The sequence below is a fragment of the Heliconius melpomene genome, chromosome 6 (genome assembly GCF_056956725.1).
Source record: "Heliconius melpomene rosina isolate 202511_hmr_F chromosome 6, ASM5695672v1, whole genome shotgun sequence".
Lineage (NCBI taxonomy): Eukaryota > Metazoa > Arthropoda > Insecta > Lepidoptera > Nymphalidae > Heliconius > Heliconius melpomene.
Window position 1 is genome coordinate 1427452 of NC_140394.1, and position 21278 is coordinate 1448729.

The 21278-nt window shown below is 31.8% G+C and overlaps 1 protein-coding gene across 2 annotated transcripts in view; it reads left to right on the plus strand.

Moving 5' to 3' along the window:
- The first annotated feature begins 3393 nt into the window (after nt 1–3393).
- The window catches only part of Gdap2 (ganglioside induced differentiation associated protein 2), a 67380-nt gene continuing 49495 nt past the window's right edge, over nt 3394–21278 (plus strand). Inside the window, exon 1 of one of the 2 annotated variants that reach the window (XM_085186776.1) lies at nt 3394–3549. The gene's annotated coding sequence lies outside the window, so the exon portion shown is untranslated. Of the gene's footprint in view, nt 3550–9278; nt 9428–21278 lie in introns of those variants that run through there. The other variant, XM_085186775.1, reaches the window with a different exon arrangement.

Genomic DNA, 21278 nt, shown 5'->3' on the forward strand with positions numbered 1-21278 from the left:
TAAAGATGATGGAGGGATTTTTTACTAGACCCTAACAACAGTACCCTAACATTTTTAGAAGTCTTGTTTTTAATTAAAATATAACTTACAAGTTCAATCTTTTCTTCACTCTCACGAAACAATATAGCTTTATCGGACAATTCCAACAGACCCGGATCGACCACTGTCATCAAGTACATTAAAGTTAAAAACAAAGCCAAAGTTAAACAAGAAGAAATGAGAAAATATAGAACTAATTTCATTTTTTCCTTATAAGGTCTTCTGTAATTAAAGTGATAATATAATTGAAGAAACCATATAAATTCGGGATGTCTAATGACTTTTATTTTTTTTTTGTTATACCTAACCAAAGCGAAGATCTGGAAGTAAACATTGTTTTGAATCAAATAATTAATATATTTTTTATAAAAAAATAATTCTTTATATATGTTATTTAATTAAGAATACCACTAGGTATGCTATTTTATTTTACGTTAAAAAAAAATAAAAAAGTTTATTTAATAAAAGGTATTAGTTGTCTGTTTTAGATTAAAAGAAAAATGTTGCTTGCATTTGACGTTTGTAAAATTACGCTTTGTTGAGATATTTTCTTATTTGATATAAAACTATCTAATATTTATAAAATGGGCTCTTTATATTTTGGTTTTTAAAAACAAACCTATTAGCATATGAAACAGAAAGTAAGAATTATTTTATATTATCTTTAATGAAAATGTTTTTTTATCCTATCCTATATCTTATAAAACAAAGTCGCTTTTCGTGTCTGTCTGAACTTTCTAACTCTTCTTCTTCTAAACCACCCAACGGATTTTTATGCGGTTTTCACCATTAGGTCGTGTATTTCTCAGGGAAGGTTTATATATAGTTTATTATTTGTAAATTCTTATGTAAATTAACATAAATACGATAAATGTGTATAAAGTCCTACCCGTTGAGACACTTTCGCGCATGCGCTGCTTTAATGGTAAGTACTACATGAAAATAATGTACTGGAGTACTGTTCCTCTTAAAAAGATCTACAAAAAAGTCCGCGACAGCATATTTTTATCTTTTAAGGATAACGTGTAGTGATCATATTTCTGTCTAAAAATAGTAATTTCAATATATTTTTTATTGTGAGGGATATTTTTCCATAATGGTATTAATCCTTATCCTTTAAAATACTTTATTAATTTTCTATGTTAAACGAAGATAAAATTTGCTTTTTACACTATTTAGAAATTGCGAATAGTTTAAGAGAAAAACGTATTTAATTGTTAACACAATCCGCCGTTCACACATCAGCTGTATGTTACTCAAGTTTCACTTATCCCTTACTCTCAGCATATAAATAAGTATATTAGTTACGTTGGCCATTTAATGTAGATCAAAACTGTCTTTTACTGTATTTTCATTTTAATAAGTACTTTAGAAGTTGTTACAATATCAAAACATCCTTGCTGCGAAACGCGCCCCGCGACGTTTTGCTTATACAAGCGCGTCATGAGCAGTCATCGGTGGTTCAGTGGTAGAATACTCGACTGCCACGCGGGCAGCCCGGGTTCGATTCCCGGCCAATGCATTCTATTTAATTTTCCTGACAGGCAGCCACGTAGTGCTTGCTTTTCATCAGGGACAGAATACCCTCTTCAGCATTAACCACAAGCTCGAAAAAAAAAACCCGCCTGCCTCTATAGAAACCAAGATTTAGATGCGTTTGCACGTATTGGATAATTGGAGTTGAATGTATTATTTCAGCGCGATATATTTGGTTTCATATTTTTTGTTGTAGTTATTAGTAGGTAGGCTTTTGTTTATAATTTCTTCCGTTTAAGAATAGTCATTTATCTATCTAAAAATAGTCATTTAAATATATTTTAATAAGTACTTGAAAAGATTAGTAGCACAGATTTAAAATTACGGTACCTACTAAAAAATCCTTGCTGTGTAAAACAATTGGAAAATCCTTATTGAAACTATGAAAATGCGGGTTTTATTAGAGTTTAATAAATTTTCACACTATCTTAAGTGCTTTGCAAACATACATTATATGAATAATCCAGTAGTAAAAGCGGGCGAAGCCGCAAGGGGGTCGCTAGTTAATCATAAATTAACGTTTAAAGATACTCTTACTTTACTTTATTAGTAATAAACATAATAAATTGTTCTACACAACTTCAATTCAATGTAAAGAGAATAGAAATATGCAAGTCAGTTAAAATTAAATAGTCGCATTAACCATGTCGAAAGATCAAACTATATAAACTAAAACATTGTATAGTACGTAATCTCGATAGAAAGATATATTGTGTTATGTATGAATCACATTAGGCCGAATGGAAACCCTTGGATTAGAAGATTTGTAATGTAAGAGTGCTCTTGAGACCTTCGTGGCGCAGTGATTATCTGAGTAAAAATATTTTATTCCTCTTAGGCGGAATTGAACCCGCAACCTGTCGCGTTTACAGACACACGCTTGTGCCCCTGCGCCACGACCCACTATCGATCTCAATAAATGACTATAATGCTAAATTTTAAAATATACACATTTATATGAAACATTTGTCCAGCCATGGTTAAAGACACAGACAGCGACGTGGACTCGGAAGCAGCATCAATAAGATCGCGGCAGTTTCGCAAGCTCACGGCCATACTTTGTCCGACGATTTGTGCACTGTGCCTCATTTGTATTTTCGCTGTATCTTACTTGGGGACGAAAATGGCATACGATCGGTACGATGTGCTCTGCCACCGTATGTCACCTAGTTATAGGTTTTCTAAAAAATTGTTGCCGTGAGATTTGTGGTATGTTTTTTTAGTATTGGAAATGAATAATTAAATGTTTGATTTAATTTTATTTTTTCCCTTGAATTGATTTCACTTTTAAGGACATAGTGCCTGTAGCGGTATGAAACAAAATATATCTTACAGGTTCGATGGTAGGTAGGCAAGCAGTACCTTAAGATATATCACTTTATTATAAGCCCCCACTCTTTTTCATATTTACAAAGATTGCTTGTTAATTGTTAAAAAAATAAAAATATATGAAGTTTATGTATTTACCCTACATGAATACCGTCTATAATTATTAAGTACAATATGTTTCATTCTGTAATGATATTGTTGGTAGTAACGCCATCTCGTAGTTACTTTGAACACTGTGTTAACGTCAGTATCTTTTCTTAAAAGTTTTCTATATAAAGACAAAGATGGCGCTATTAAGACATTAAATAGATTATGTTTACACACATAAAACATAATTAATATTTTAAATAAAAAAAATTTAATTAAATTGTATTGTGTCTTATATCATAAATTAAAAGAGTGGAATTTTTAATATAATTTATAGTTTTTAGCTATTTTATTTTTAATACTTGCAACAATGTCTTATCTTATGACAGTTGACAACAAAAGGGATTGCCATATGGGCGGCCGCTGTCGGTTAAAAAAGCTGTTGTTCGTATTTTTAATCATTTTCGCTCAATTATAGTGATAAATATATTTAAGTAAGCTAAACTACCTCAGTGCTAGTGTAAGATCGTGTTTTCTTCTTCCCGTTAAATACTTTCTGTAAGTATAACTTAGTTTTATTTTACTTATTGTATCGATTGTTGGAACTTAGAAGGCCAATGTCAACTCGTTGTTACGGTGTGAGAAAGAAATGCATACTTACTATATTTTTTGTTATGAAGATATGGAACAATAAAGAAATATAAATATTAATTATTTAATTGCCAAAATAAGTTTTACAAAATTTGAAAGGCTTATTTGAATCCCGGTATGAATTTACATAACTAGGTTCATATTCTAATAAGAAATGCAATGCCTATTATATTAATTATTTAATTATTAAACTACGTGTGTGTAGTAAATAAAATACTTTATCCAAATAAAATCGTAAAACGGAACCTAGTGTCAAAACACTATTCACCACTTTCCAGCCCAACTCAACATAATGTCTGAGTAAATAGTTCATTCCTATAAAGTATATATTATTTTATATTCTTTATTGCACATATAAGAAAATAGTAAAAAAACTTATGTTTACAATGGCAGACTTATTTCTGAAAGAAATCTCTTCCAGCTAACCTATGGAAGTGGATGAGTGCCAAATAGCGGCATAAGAACACAGTGCAATCAAAAAATTAAAATAACAGAAAAAAATATATATTAACTAATCCATTATATACATAATACATGCTACAAAATATATATATATATACACACACACACACACACAAGTTATAAATATATTATTATATATACTATTAAATTGAGTATATATACATATATAATACATATATAATATATACCCATTCATGCATATATACATATATATACAATATATACTAAAAACACTGATTATTATTTATAGTTCATTATTATATATTTTATTCTATTTACTTATGTATTGTTATATTATTCCCATTTCTGTTGAGAAAATTATTTACAAAACATATTGCTTGAAGTAATAAGAAAGCCTTTGCATACACCTTATATACATAATACTTTTACTATTTTGTGTTATTCACATTCTATCCTGCAAATAGCAAGGTAGATTAAGAGAGCATAGTATTAAGGTACTTACTAAATTCCTGAGCTCCACATATTCTGCCTAATTCTGAAGATATTTTGTGTTGAATGATGTAAACTCTATAAAGAAATTGCTTGTCCTGTTACCAGAGTGAGGAAATGAAAATAATTAATTTCCTCAAGGGAGATAGAGCTGCACCCACAATGGCCACATTTACAGTTAGATAGTGCCGCTGACATCTTCATAAAGATATTCTAATATGAATATTAAATAAATTATGGATATAGAGGTGACATTGTTTTTTTTTTAGTAAATATAATTTCAGACTAGGAAGAATACATGTTTGTTGTTTTACCTTCATTGGAGAAAGTATTTGAAGTATGATTTTAAATATTTTCAGTTGGTTGGTTAGTTACCTATTTTAAGGTATTTTTCCATATAATACTATAAACTACTAAAAACTATAAACAGCACCATGTAACAAAATACTTTAAAAGAGAATAGGGAAAAGAGTGTTGTAGCTCCAGTGTGTTTGTAAATGTGTAAGGGCAATAAAAAATATTATGAATGGAATAACATCTCATTAATAATTTTCTTTCAATGTTCACTAGATTTGCTGCTAATATTTCCGTATATTTATATCAACTATTTCTTTTCATTGCCATAAAAATATGACACCATTGTGGTGCAGATTATGGGCGAATCCCCATCAGTGGACATAAATTATTTTATTTTTCTGCTCTGACAAGAAAAAGCGGCGCTAAATTCCGCCAATTACCATACTGAGTTTCGAATTGGGTCGAAAAGCGGAGAACAGAATAGCTTGACACCAGATTTTCTCTATTTACTGTTATTACATGCCGGAGAGACCGTGAAACTGAGAAAAAAATATTCATAAAAACAAATTCCAAGGCCCAACCGTTGATCTACTAAATGTTTAATGCAAAACGCTACCGATATTATGTAAACGCCCTTGTACGCCTTCTTTGTTTCGTTGTATCCACAAAGCGGCGGTTATAAAACGCAACGTCTATTTGCATTTCTTTAATTAAACAATAAATAATTGCGATATCATATCATTGGGTAATTTCTTTTATTTGCACGTATATCATTTAAAAACTCGTTCGGGTTATTTAGAATCGATTAGTCTTTATTATGATAATGGGGGGTTTATTTGTTGTTGTTTGTTTATTTGTTTTTTTTATACCTATACTAAAATAGAGGAAACCTAGTGTTTATACACTTCGCTTCACTCCCTAATTTTAGACACATTGTGCTTTGATGAAATTTTGCGTGTAGCGGAACTGAACGCCGCGATTTGTCTAGTAACCAATGTGACATAATGTAGATAATTAATTCCCTCGAGTGGGAATCAAACCCACAATCATCGCACTTACATTCAGACGCTGTGCGCCACGACGGCCGTTTTAATTTTTTTACATACTTAACTTTTTTAAAACATAATGAATAATTTTTAAGGTACTTTTAATGTCTAATTTATAATATTGTTTGACCTTGTATTGACGGTACTTCTTATGACAAAGACGATATATGTCTTTCAAATACAGTCTTCGTCATAAATGAGGCTAATTTGTTTTTATAGGTTAATTGAATTGTTCCAATTGATTGTAGACAATTAACCATTTTTAAGTTAAAGCGTATTGTGATACTATTATATCTATCTACATATAGGTATATAAAAGAATCAAAATTTTTCATATAACATGGTTTGGCGACATGACGTCTTAAGAAACGTCTGTTCGTTGTTTTTTATCTCACTTTTTATATAAATAATGTAATAATTTAAATATATTATCTGTTTAAAGTAATAAAATGAGAATCGAAAGAACCTATTTTTAAACGAAAAACATATTTTCTACTATTAACTTTTTAAGTTCTGCTTAAACTATACTCTTCAAATAATCTCTTCTTTTTTTTTCCAAATCTTCAAAATATGGAAAACTCTCAAAATAAAAAAATACAACCAATTCACCAATACATTGCAGCTTCAATATTTTCCTCTTTATTAATGACCTAGTTCGATCCACCTGGGATGACGTCGCCATGACGTCACAGCTGACACAGTGACCCATTTAAAGGGGGGTTCCCCATTCAACCCCGCTTGCCCGATCTATTTTTAGATCCACAACTCCATTCAACAGGATTGCATTGTGATATGGCGCATGTGCGTGGACCAAGAAGGAAGCCTTATAGCCAGTCAGCTTTGTGATATTTCACTATAAATAAAATCACTCTAGTTGGTATAAATAAAACATCTAAATATATATATTTACATACGTATTGTTATCTAATTATTTTCAAGTCCTTTTTGATATTTTTTTAGTTGTTTATTAATTGGATAATTTTGTATTGAGCCTCCTCCTAAGCAAAGGCTTCGTCTAGTCGTTAACCTGGCTTCCTTCATGAATTGACTGTTCAAGTCCTACACAAATATATTTTTAATTCGAAACTGTAGTTCCAGGGATCAGGATTAATATAGAAGAATAGGTTAAGTATTTGTCACAAATATGTAGAGTTAAAATAACATGTATCCCTCAGTATTTAACCAAATGTTTTATATTATAATATTGTAATTTTTTTATAGCAAAATGCATTAATAAATAAACAGTTTGTGTAACAATTAGTAAGGGAATGTTAACAATTTTGTAACCGGAACAAAATTTACCGTAGCGGAATGTGGGCGTGCGTACCTACTATAACTTAATGAGCTAGAGTGCTTGTACTTATCCTTTAAAATATTTTTTACGATTATTGATATAGGGTCTGATCATTTGAAACCAAATATGTAGGAAATAATAATATTTTTAAAAATTATATTTTAATTCTAAAATTATTTTCCTGGAATATTGAGAAACAAAACACTATGCTTTTTCAATAAATTAATGAACCGAATGAGCGCACAGAAGAAGCTACTGGCTTATCGTGTGATAGGTAGTGTAAAAACAAGATTTTCCGCTTTCCAGAACCGGAACAGGTAGAGGGTGTAAAAACGAAATGTTCTATTTTCCTACTTCAAGTCCCTGTAAACATTGTTGCAGGTGACAACTATTAAATTATAATATCGATGCAAAAGATATTTAAAATTCATAACAATATTTAGCTCTAGGTGAATATTCATTTAGTAGTAATTACGACAACTATACAAGGAATATTTAAATAAATTATTTTAAATGTTGACTTTCGCGTGTCTTATCTTGTTTATGATAATAGTAATTATTGTACTTATTTTCTAATATTACATATTTTTGCCATATTTTTATAATTTTATATCTTATTCTATTCTATTTTTCTCCTTTGCCTGGCTGCAAATGTTACAGCAGTACTTATTTATTTATTTACAATAATATTCTCATTTTCTTCATACTTTTTTTTTTGGTTCAAACTAAGTACACAGTCAACGCTTTTAATAGTTCGAAGGATATGTCTCAGAAGCGATTGTGTAATTTAAATTACTATGAAGCCGTTTTTTTATATCATAGGTACTAAATGCCGGTCAAAATTATAACTTACTGCTTTTTGCTGTTGCCTGCCTGGATATTATAATAATAAAAACATAATTAAATGTAAATAAAAACTTTAATTTACTTGTGGGTTGTCGTGGTTTGAATCAGACTCTACTTCTGCGTCATGAAAAATATTATTTTCAGTAATTTGTAAATTAAACAAGTAAAAAAAAAAAGAAAATATCGAAAAAAAAATATCAAATAAGTGGTCTTTTTTTCCTTCGTTCCCCGAATTAAGCTTTTGAAAAAAGCTTTTTCATTTGATTTAACCGCGATGGTTTTGGGTTTGAATCGTGGGACAAAGAAGGAGAAGCTCATATTTATCGATTATTTCATAAATAACCTCATTATTTTTATTTATTTTTACCTCTACATAAATAATTATACGGTTTATTTCTCCGACAGTTCCGGTGACGTCAAACTACCATGTATAGCTTATCTCGTTGTTAACACTCATATGACGCTCGAATACACTTAAAAGTAAACTTTACACGAAGAATAACCTGTCTGTATGCAAATATAAAGATAGTAGGTATATTATATATCATTGTTGTTAGTACGGTGTTGTTGTAAGGTTTAGAAATCGACGTGTAAATTAAGCCGACAAGTGACTTTCTCTAATTAATACTTATTAATGAGGGCTTCTCATTCTTACGTTACATTCAAATCATTATTTTTCATTAATTTGTCATTATATCATTGGTATTTCATTAATTTTGATACTAAAATATTGTAGTTTTGTGCATTTGTAGATACATTTTACAGTTTCTTGTTTTAATTGATGGCGTGCAAGCCATACTCACTCCATGCTGTTTCATCATTAAAATGTTCAAAGTATGTACACTATTTCCTTTGTGTTTTGATGTGTCTATAAGCGCAAAAGAATATTCTTATATTAATTTTCTTTTGTGTCCTTTATTTTATATTTCCGCCACTCAGCAGGTAATGTCTCAAAAAATGGGAGAAAAGTTGAACACAGGTTCCACTATCCAACTGCTCTTTCTATCTTTAAAAAAAAGGTTCATAATACATGATGAATCGTTCTTTACATTTTTAAATACGATACGTAATATTAAAAAGAAAACATTATTTATTCCCAAGATACACCTTCAACTTAATTACCACGTAATATATGAGATGGCATCTGAATAGGCATGGGGAAACTGGACGGGCGAGTTTCATACAAAATGCACTTTCCTAGTTAATACCATACAAACTGATCATCATTCCATTATAACCAGTTAACCAGTTGTTGTCTGACTGTCGTCGGGGGTGGTCGTGTTGTTTCGCGAGCCAAGTTATTATTTTTGCGTAATATAAATTGTTAAGTGTGTGGGAAGTATTCGTTTTGAGGACCTTAACGCATTCACACTGGATTTCCAATTTGATGGTAACTTTTTTCTTTTGTGTTTTAATTTAAGTAGAGTCAATTATTTATCTTGAACTTGGGTTAAGTTGTTGCATGAGTTATTGGAATAATATTTGTTTGTTCATGATTAATGTTTAAATTATTTTTTTATCTAATATGTATTTCTTATTATTCCTTGTATTAATAGTATGTATCTAAAAAAATAGGTAAGGGCGTTTATTGTCCAATCATACACAAAAGGATTAAATTTAATTAAATTAATGTCGACATATGTGTAGCTTATAAACTTAAAAAATCTAAAATTATATGTAATTTTTATAATATACACTTGTAGACAGTAACAAATATAAAATGCTCCTACATAAATATCTATTTAGGAAGAATTGACTCAATACAATAATATTGATATTTCCAATATAGATTTCGTAAAAACGATGACCTTGACACCGTCACCATAAAAGAGAATGCCTCTAATTTGTTGAATAACTAAAGAATATCAAAGCAGCCATGATATCATAGAATATATTTTATGGAATAACATTACTTATCCAATTAGCGTGGCCTCATACAAAAAGTCAGCCAGTCAATCCTACTTCCTGCCTCTAAAGTGAACTACAAAAGCATATTTTTTTCGTCTCAGCCTGACGCGGTCTAATAGATAAAATGGTGTTCTTAAATAAAATTCAATGACGTTATTTCTATTATTATCGTATTTATACTATATTTGAGTCTTGAGATAATGTTCAAACGACTGTGACCTGTCCCCGACTCGTGGATATTTTATGTTATTGTTATTGAAATATTTTGTATGGAAGTTTATACAAAAATTGTCTATTTAATTTTAAGTTGGCGTTTATTGCCGCCTAAAATTTTGGAAATTCTAAATATGCTTAAAGTTAAATGGAAATTACTATAAGTTGTGTATGAGACATTTTAAGCGCCTGAAATACCTAACTTTGATTGAAAGGTTTATCCTTTCAATCGAAGTTTGATATAAGCTTCTTCTATAAATGGACTATCGCAACATTTCATTCAACATTTTTTCAATTCAAACCTGTATTTCCTGGGGTTAGTGCGTTCAGCCAAAGGAACTCTACCAGTTTTAAATACTTATAAGTATAGATAAAAAATATTATAAACGATATTTATTTGCTTCTGATTCTGAACTATAGGAACATTGATAGTTTTATGGAGATAATTTAATTACCCTGGATTGTAGAGACAACATTGACTCTCTAAAGCTAATGCACTATATTTTTAAAATTGACATATCCCTACATTCTCATCACCTATTTTACATCATTTAAAGATTATATGACATTAGTTCTTTTTACGGTATATGATTGAAGTGCTAAGATATATCTTTCCCCACTTTCCACCGAATCTTCGAGACTTTACTTGATGAGTGGCGGAACCTAACGCCACGTTTCGTCTACCACAGCGGCAAAAAAAAAATACTAGATAAAGAAATTGTAGATAACGAGTTAAATTTTTAATTACCCAAGCTGTTGCATTTGCCATGCTTCAAGCGTACGACGGATGTCGCGCAACGGTAGCTCCTAACCAAATATCGACTACGCACTTGTTAGAATACCAAACAGTTGACACTCGTATATTGACTCATCTTTACTTATCTACTTTATTTTTAGCTCCACGCTGTATCCCATAGCTGGGTAGGCAGAGGGAACCTGGGACCTAGTATTAAGATACTTCGTTCCCTATCTTCTGCCTAATTTTTGAAACGTTATTCTAATATAGACATACGCCAACTAATGCCTACGGTGGTGCTGATGATGATGTACCTAATGTACTAGGTGCACAGTTGAACGGACGTATTAATTTACTATTAACAAGAAACGAACAAGTCTCTAAAGGATATAATAATTATTATGCAATATCACAAGCCTAAGAGATAAGTATTGATTGTTATTTATTATTATTACTACTGTTAAACTTTAGCTAAATTTATAGCTAATTTGCATATACCGGTCCAACTGGTTTGGAGCGTAGTCGTTCTAGAAAGATATATTTATATAGGCCCCATATATAAAATCTAAGATGTAGGCTTTTTATTAATATGAAACCGTCGTGGCGTTTAGGCACAGCGTGTCACTATAAATGTGGCGTAGACTCTCGCTCGGGACGAAAGAATCTCTCATCATCATCATCTCTCTCTCTGGTAACAAGACGAAGCACGGCGTCGAGATACAAGGTTCTACAGGGAATGTCTTCGATATTTAGCGGAAGGTGAAACGCAGTCGGTATATTACTTTTAACAATTTTAATATGAATTTTTATGTCCACACTGTCCTTGACATACTGAAGTTTTTCGAGCTTCTCAAGTTTTTAACAGATCCTGCTTGTCCTTCTAGTCCTCATAAAAACCGACTGGGTTATGACCGATTTATTAACTTAACTTTCATTTAAAATAAATATAAAGATAACAAAAGCACGATTGAACTTAATTTGTGATTTAGTACGTACCACTCACTAAAAAAAACAGTTCCAGCTTTCCGTTTTTTACATATTTTTCTAGAAATCTATTGTCGAAGCTATTTTAATATTCTGATTAAAATAACATTGTTGAAGTTATCCCAGTTAATTAGCTTCAAATGATTATTATTGTGAAGGAAGCCTACGTTTAGCTGTGGACTGAAGATAGGCATTTTTAAACCAGGCCCACACTCCATACGAAAGTATAGAATTGTTATTTCTTATTAATTAAATAATTATGCAAATGTAACTCAATTTAATATATATTTTTTAAAATATCCTTATCTGTAAAAGATAAGAAGTTTTAATTATTCAATCAAATTGTAATATAAGAAAGTTGGTGTATTTTTATATTAAATTTAGTTAAATTTTGATAAGTAAATTCAATTGGATTTGTATAGCATGTAAAGCGCTTGTAAGTCAGTGTTCCTAAATGACAAATATACGTAACAAGAAAAAAACGCAACGATAGTGTTTGTATTATTGATTGTTAAAAATATTCTTTATTTTTTATTTGTACAGTATGAGTTATCACCATCCTTTTCTGAGCCGATGATATTTTATTACTTCATCAAATCATGACGGCCGTTTTAATTCCAACGACAATAAGCTATAAATATTTATTACTTTACAATAAAATCACATAAACAATTGATAATTTGACGCCTTTTCTCACAATAATGTTTGTAAATTAAAAAGTTTTTTTTTTTATTTATCCATCTTATTGCAAACGTGCAAGTAGATCTTTTACAAATCGTTGTTTCCAATAAAAAAATTAAAATTGTCTCTGCATAATATAACTTCACGCATTAGAGCCTACTCGTATCAATAGAGTTCAACGCTTTTCGGCGAAATTCGGGAAATTATTTTGTTATGGCGGAGCTCAAACGCACATTTGTTTTTACAGAATTAAAAAATATTTTTCCCCCCATTGGGGATTGAACCCACAATAATCGTGTTTATAGTCAAACGCTGCCTGTCTCTGCGCCATACATACTTTGTCTGTAACATTGTCTCTAAACCCACTATCAGTTTTCGTAAACGTTAATGGCCTGCCATAACGGGTACGGGAAATTAGGCTAATTGCAGTTGACTCATGTAGACGATAAACCAACTATTGTTTAAAGAAAAATACATATCTACTTTATACTAATATAAACAATTCTAAATTCTTTATTCTTGTATTGTCTGGTTAGACAAATAAGTAATCTAGCAGAAATTGGAGTCATTTCATCATCATCATTTCGAATTTGGTTCGATAGAGTTTAGGGCGGAGCATCAATGAGGGCGTTAGTACGCGCTTTAGGGCCTTAAGCCTACCATGGGGACAGAAACCACAGGCCAAGTTTCGTCTCTTACATTGGGTTCCACCACCCAACACCCGAAGATGAAGAACGTAATGGTGCACACGTGGGTTGAGAGAGTGCTGCCTTGTGTTTGTTGTCTACACAATCCTGTTATATACTTATATGGAACTGTCTACTTTATGTACTATTTATATCATCATAAGCCAACTCTCAAGGTTTAGGTACAATGAACGTTACATTTTTGTCATAATGATATATTATATTATTCTCTTTATATAAAGGAATATTGCGCTTTAAAGTGGAATCGAATAGAGGCAGGTAGAGAAACTAGTGAGAACTACTACTCATCTCTTCTTAAATATATTATGTACAATATACTCCCGAGTAGTATTCGAACTTAGAAGCTACAAAAATATTGCCAGCAGTTATTTTTTTAATAATTATTGAAATGGGTTTGGTTATTCGATCATAGTTCCGTACATATGTAGGTACAAACTACAAACACAGTGCATGCTAAGTGGAGTGTGAAATGCACAAAGCGGTTTGTGGGTACACTGTAAGGGCGAATTGATACACGCTCGTTCATATGTAATGTGATTCAATGGAACCCGGCTTAGCGGTGGAGGCTTACAGCTGTTAAGAATATTTCAAATTATTATAAAACTTGGAATTGTTGGTTGTTTTTTAAAGTAACATACAGTTTTATATTTTCTAGTAGTAACTTTAATTATTTATAATATTTTTGTTTATTCGCTTTGGTGCCGAGACAAGGCGGCGTTGAGTTCCGCCACTTTACACTCGCCTCAGAATTCAAAGCGGGAAAAAGTGGGAACGCCTTAACGGGAAGGGAGTATCTTAACATTAGTTTCCTAAGTTCTTTCTGCACACCCTACCCTGCTATATGTGGAATACAGAATCAAGACAGTCAGTTAAGATCGTCATTGTCTTAACCAAGTAAAAACTTTTTGGTTATAAAATTGTTTGATTGTTGTTATTTTTTTATCATTTCTACCATTGCATACATTTTATAAAGCAATGTTTTTTTTTTTATTGTGTTCTATTCTATTGGTATGGTATGGTATGGTTCTTTAAATCTGGCGTTCCGAGCGTGCCAGTTGAGCACATATCACTTCGCCAATGTCACGTTGTATGGAGAAACTATTCTATTGTATAATATTTGTTTTAATTAATGTCTTTGTCTGTCGTTAATTAATCCATTATTATAAAGGTGTTATTATATATATATCTAGCCAAACTTCAACTTAACCAATTTATACGTAATGGATATCCAAAATTTCACCGTTTTTTATTATTAAATAATTGAAATTTTACAAATGAACTCGTGTAAGTACAGCACGCAAGTCCTTATCAAAACTATAAAAAATATATTATTGTGCGTTTACGCTTTTAATCGATTGCCGTTCGATTTCACTAGCGTTCATTTCCAACCCATGATAAAACAAGAAATTATGTGAAAAGAAACATTTGTATAAAATAACAAAAAAATACATAAATTATTCTAAAAAAGAATTGTTTCTTACGTTTTTATTATATTTATACAACTAGTTGTCGCTCGGAACTTTGCGCGGATTTTATGTAGGTACCTACGTGAAATGGAAAATCTTGAATTTTAAATAATACCGATTAGAAAATTGCACATATAGGAAATTTGAAATTAATTATGGTTATCAACTATAACTAATTATTAATCGCACATCTATATTTTTAATAGTATAGGTAGCTTTTTAAATCTGTAGCGTTATTTCTCGTTATATACGAAGTTCCTTTAGTTTTCAGCATGAATTTGGAACTAACTGCCCATGTAACCTTAGTAAACAAAGTTTATACATAGTTTATAGTTACCAGTACCTACATACTATTTATTATATCATTGATATTACTCTCACAAAACTACTGTGCTAGCGCGACCCACTGCGCTATGCCTAACGGTATACGCGCTCGGTCAACTAAACTATAGATACCATCTTTCCTGTGTGGGTACATTTGTATGTAGGTAAATATTTCATTTTTCTCTTTTTCCTTCCATTTGCGTATTAAAAACTAAAGGTAAAGGCCGTCGTGGCTCCACAACGTGTAGGTGTAAGCGTAGCGGTTTTGGGTTCGATTTCCAGTCAGGAAAATGAAGTATTTTCATTTCCTTGCTCCGGTAACAGATAAGCTCAAAACTAAGAAGTAATTATAGACAAACTATTGTTAAGTCACTTGAGATATACTGAAAAGTGATAATCGAACCCAGGACTTACAGTCATACAATACCCCCACCGTATCAATTCGGCCTCCAAACTAATAATTCGTTCACGTGTAACGCATCTACATATGTTCTTAACCTTGAGCGACATCCGATAAGGCAACAAATAGAAATGTTGGAAATAGGATATTCACAAATCCCCCAGGCTTCGGTCAGCGACAAGCGAAGCCCTGCAAGTGCCCGGTATCGGCCACGCATATCAAATTAATTAGCTTACTGTTGACGCACTTGTGGAATTTATTGAAATCACTGATACGACCATTTGTGGCACAATTTGGTCTTTTGTGGAAGCCTTGTTCGTTTCTAGAGTATATTTTTTAAAGGAAATGAACCTAAAAGACAGTACGGTCCTAATTTTATTCCCAGTTTTCGAGATGTTGCAAATTCCCATTAGTGCAAATTTAATTCATGGCCGTCGAACGTCACGCGTCCCAGATGGCCGATATTGGAAGGCAGAGGGAGAATAGTGTGTGAACACTTTGTTCTCTACTTTTACGAAAACAAGGTCCAAGGAGTATCCAGGGTACATTTGCGTCAAAAAGAGATTACTTATTGTTTTTGTTTTTATCCATACACTATCATTTTTCTACTGCAGTAGCCTATTTAAGTTTTAATAGAACCGTGGCAACACGTGACAACGGTCAATTGCGCTAATTGGCGTTGTTTTGTCCAGTTTATAATTGTAGTTGACCCGTGTCGAGGTGTATTAGAGTGTTTATTATGTACAGGTATGAGCGTGTTTGCCGTTACGTTGATTTTAGGTTTAGGTAGATATACGAGCAACTAGGCCGTGTCAGTGATTGGTGATGCTTTGTTTTGAAAATCCATGTCGGTATGTAGAGGGTACTTTTACAATAGTGCGCAAAAGCTAGTTTTTTTTTTCCAATTTCACGCCTAATAATGAAAATTGCAGGGTAGATAGATCTTAGTGTCCTAGTAACATTTTCCATTTTCCACTTTTCGGCCAGAATTCGAGAAGTTACATGTTGTGTTGCGGTTGTTGGGGAAATTTAAACTAATCACTTAATTATTATTATTCCCGAATAGAGTCCCAATAATAAATAAAGTCCCATTCAACACACACTGTGTGTAAAAATACGGCGGAAAGTAGGGATCTGCTTAAGGATTCTGCTGTAAGCCGACTTTTTATAATATCTCTCATCATCAATTGTGAAAGAAAAAGTTAATTGCATTACAAAGTGTTTTAAACGATTGTTACTTTGCACGAGCATTAGCAAAAACATGCTAAATATTAGTGAAAAACATAATTACCTAATCATTGGGAGGTATCGTGGCGCTGTGGGACGACGTTGGTTCTAACTGCAAACCTAATGGTAGTGAGTTCGTTTCGGGGGAATGAATTGTTATCATTTCCCCAGCTCTAGCATGACAAAGCGCCGCGTTGAGTTCCGCCTCTCCTGTCTTGCATTTGGGCGGAAAGCGGAGACATCAAGTACAAATCTACTCTCTCGAAATAAAATGAGATGTTTTTTTTATTCTTTTGTTCAATACATTACCGTCATAAGTATAAAATTGTGTTTGTAGTACAGAAAATATTTCCTCTTCGAACTTGTATGGATAATTGTTTGAAATAATAACATGAGACAATCGATGGCTGCTCAGACCTTGGGATGGATTAACATTTAAATGCTGTTAGTAACTACATACTGTCCATTGAGACTTTGGACGTATCGTTTAATCATTATAAAGTTAACCATTTCTCATGAAAATCATTTATTTATTTTTTTATTTGGCAGGGATATTTATTAGCTTTTGATAATAATCAGCTCTTTTCTAGTTATATTTTTGACTTTTTAGTGTTTTCCTTGTTGGAATTTTTTTATTGTTAATTGTTTTTCATGTTCTTCGAATTCCCATAGGTTGTATTCATAAAATTTCCAAATCAGCTTCAGCTTCACGCTATATCTCGCACACAACAGGATAAGCAGAGAGAACCTAGTGTTAAGACAATCCTTTCCCTTAAAATTTCCATTGTCTTTGAAATTACGGCTCTCACGATTCACTCTTTTTCTCGCATATAGCAGAGTAGGCAGGGAAGACTTAGTAGCAAAAGTTTACGTTCCTCATTCACAACAGCATTTTTTTATATACCAGAGCGGGGAACCGAAAATAATTATTTTTCCGTTTGAGAATCGACCCGATTAGTGACGGCAGCAATACTGGGTACCTAACCTGGGCCCAATGATCTGATCAAAGTCGTAGGATGCAGGTAGAGCAGCGCCGATCGGCGTAGATATCCCTGGAGGAGAGCATAGGCTTCGAAAAGCTAAGATACAATGATGATAAGGATCGAACCAAAAGTCTCTGTCCCACACCTCCACGATGGCCTCGTGGTCATAAATGATTAATTTGAAACGTAAATTATTATTAGCAACATTAAAGCAAGCAGCTCATAAATTGCAATAGTCACTCAGGTATATTACCTACTAATGTCTTTAGTTTAGCTCCAAGTCCAACTCGGAAGATAAGGGCGATGACATCATGTTATTGTGAAATGTAAGTAATGTATAAGCCAAGGCTGTGTTTAATCTTTGTTAGTCTAATAAAGTAATGGTATTTTTGGTAATATGGTATGACAACACTACACAACACCTTAGGGTTGTGCTTAGTTTAAGTCTCGTCTTATAGATACTATACCTAGGATAAAAGAAGTTTTATATAGAAGTTTTATATAGAAGTTTAATAAGTTTTAACCGAAGGGTTTTTCCCACTCCCGTAGGAATTTAGGGAAATTCACTCGCAACTTTCGAATTCCAACTTTCTATGTTCTTGATTCTATATGACAAAGCCAGTAATGTTCTTGATTCTATATGAAAATCGCTGAATCATGTTTTTTTTTTCTCGTTGTCTTTCGCATATAGAAGAATAGGTGTTCCCAATTTTCCTCGATTTACGAGATTTTGTTCAACCTGTAGCACCTCTGGTGTTGCACGGGGTCGTGGGCGGCGGTGATCACTTACCCATCAGGTGACCCGTACTCTCGTTTGCCTGGTCTTATTCCATAACAAACGAGCACGAGTTGCGGAACTCAACGCCACGCCGGGAAATTAAAATCACAAAATATCGATGAATGAGTCACATCTCTTTAATGTGACGTACTCGTAACAAAACGATGTTACATCACTACTGTCATTGACTTTTTAGGCTAAATTATACTAATGCACGTTTTATATGTTTATTTTATATCAGTTTTATTCAGAAAACTGCTTTACAACTACTATTATTTATTGTATTGTAGATATTTCGTATTTTATTATTAACAAGGTCATTCATTGATCTATACTTCTATATAAATTTTATAAAGCTGAAGAATTTGTTTGGTTAAATGCTCTAGTATTAGGAACTACTAGTACGACTTGAAAAATGCTTTCTACTATCACATTTATCGTAGCGAAGTTTTGAAGAAATGAAAATTAAATATTTCGTTTCCTTAAAGGCACAACCATCACGATCAACTATCGAACCCACAACCTGAGGCGCTTATAGTAAGTCACACGCTTGGGGCCTTGCGCCACGACTGGCCTCGAGTTTGTAATTTATATATAAGATATTCTGTTATATTGAATAAAAATATTGATATAAAAAAGAACATTTACATACATTGTTAATCATTTGGTGTGATAAGATAATATTAATTAAATAAATTCATAATAATATTTACATTTAAATGGTTTTTTTTTAATATTTTAAAATGTAAAATTGATTCACTAATTTAATAAAAGTATATTCTGTTTACATATTTATAAAATTTACTTAAAGAGTTTGTATATCCCTACATATATACTTACCTACTATATCCGTACTTATAAAAAAAATCTTAACTGACCGGTGTCTGTGTATGGAAGGTATACCTATAAGAAAAAATATTATTGGTGGCATTTTATAACGCAATTGAACGAAAAACAATGTTTTTTTATATTCGTTTTATTATATGAAAAGATACGACGCACATCGCAGCGTTGTGTTCCAACAAAAGGGAATGTCTTGAATATAGGCTTATGTTCTGAAAATATTTATAATAATCATTTGTGGACTCAACTCCTATTAGGTACATTTCCAACAATAAGGATTGAACCCATGACCAAATGGAATAGTTGCACACTTAACTCTAGTTAATATAAGGAATTTGATGATTATTATTTACATTCTAAATATCGTTATCGTCACTTACGAGTGAAAACTATTAAGAGTTTATCGACTGTCCCACTTCAGACTGACATGTTGTATTTATTTTGTATTTCATGCATATGTAATAGCGATCGAATCGATATGTTTTACATAGTTATAGCAATGTTCTGTAGAAGTGTAGTTTACGTAACGTCGTCTTTGAGACTTTTCTACCAACTGTTTTCATATATTGTGCAAAGTAATTTTTTTTTACATATAATTTAGCTTTTACTAAAATATGTCATTAAAACTGGCTTTGTCTAGATGGCTAATAAAAAAAATCTTTAATGAAAAGCTGTCAATCATTACCTACTACATAATTACTGGGACAAACACATATGCAAAGGCATCATCTTTTATCAAAATAGGTAAAATATAATATTCACCACATATTGGGAATCGAACACGCAGGCTTCAAAACAAACCTAATAAAAATATCATGAAAGTCCTCACTGAGCCATGACGGTTTTTTAAATTAACATTATAAATTGCAAAGACACTAGGATTAAATTATATGTGCAAAACAATCGAAGGTCGACCGATGTGGAACTGGTTCTCTTGTATACTCGTATATCGAGATCGATGTCGTTAATTGTATTATAGCCCACGCTTTCCGTAAGTAATTGCAAAACAATTGTATTAAAGAAACATTAAGTAATTACCATTTTTACTTTATTTTGTAATCTGTGATATACTCTCCTAATCTACCATTAAGTTTTAGCGAAAGCCACAATAAAAGTATATTACACAAATTAGTTTAACATAAAACTTTAAATAGATATCGATAAAAATATATAATTATTGATATTGCCAATACTCCCTGCCCGTAGTAAGCAGGGACGTCGCCCTAAAGGTAGTTGGACACGCAACGTTGAATGCTATCGTATTTCAGATTTACTTTTACCTTACTTTCATTAAAACTTACCTTTTATTATTATTGGGTTCTTTGGCCTTTTAGTTTTTTTTACTATATGTTATTAGTGTACTAGTAATTTGCTTGAAATTTGACTGCGGTACTTACTGTAACAGAAATGGGCAATTCGTGTCCTGCAAGTGTAGTTCGGGGAGGTTTTTAAAACACAATTTTCTCAGATTTCCGCCCAATTTCCAGACATTATCTTCTAAGTTATTGCGATTTAAGGGGATATTTTTATAGAATTTGTTTTAACAGACTGGAGAAATTAAACTAATCCAAGTAGGTATTAATATTTGTATATTCCCAAAGTGCTATCGAACCCACAACCATCGCGGTTACAGCTAGTTACTGTCTCACTTCGCTTTGGTGGCGTTGCTTGCGTTTGCTTGATTTTTCAGTTTATTGTTATATGCACAAAGAATAGTGACATGTAGATAATTCTATAATAGAATAAGTTCAACAGTTTATTAAACCATTTATCATAATCATAATAATAAAACAATACGCAGTAAATCATAATATATGTAAATACTCGCGACTCGCTTTCTAAGATTATCTCCAGTAAAATCTCAAGGAAATTGTATATAACAACACGTCTAATATCTATTATTATTTATTCAGTATACCTACTCGCTCGTAAAACAACACATTTATTATGAACATTATCTTCCAAATAGATACCTGTATATTATTTAACTA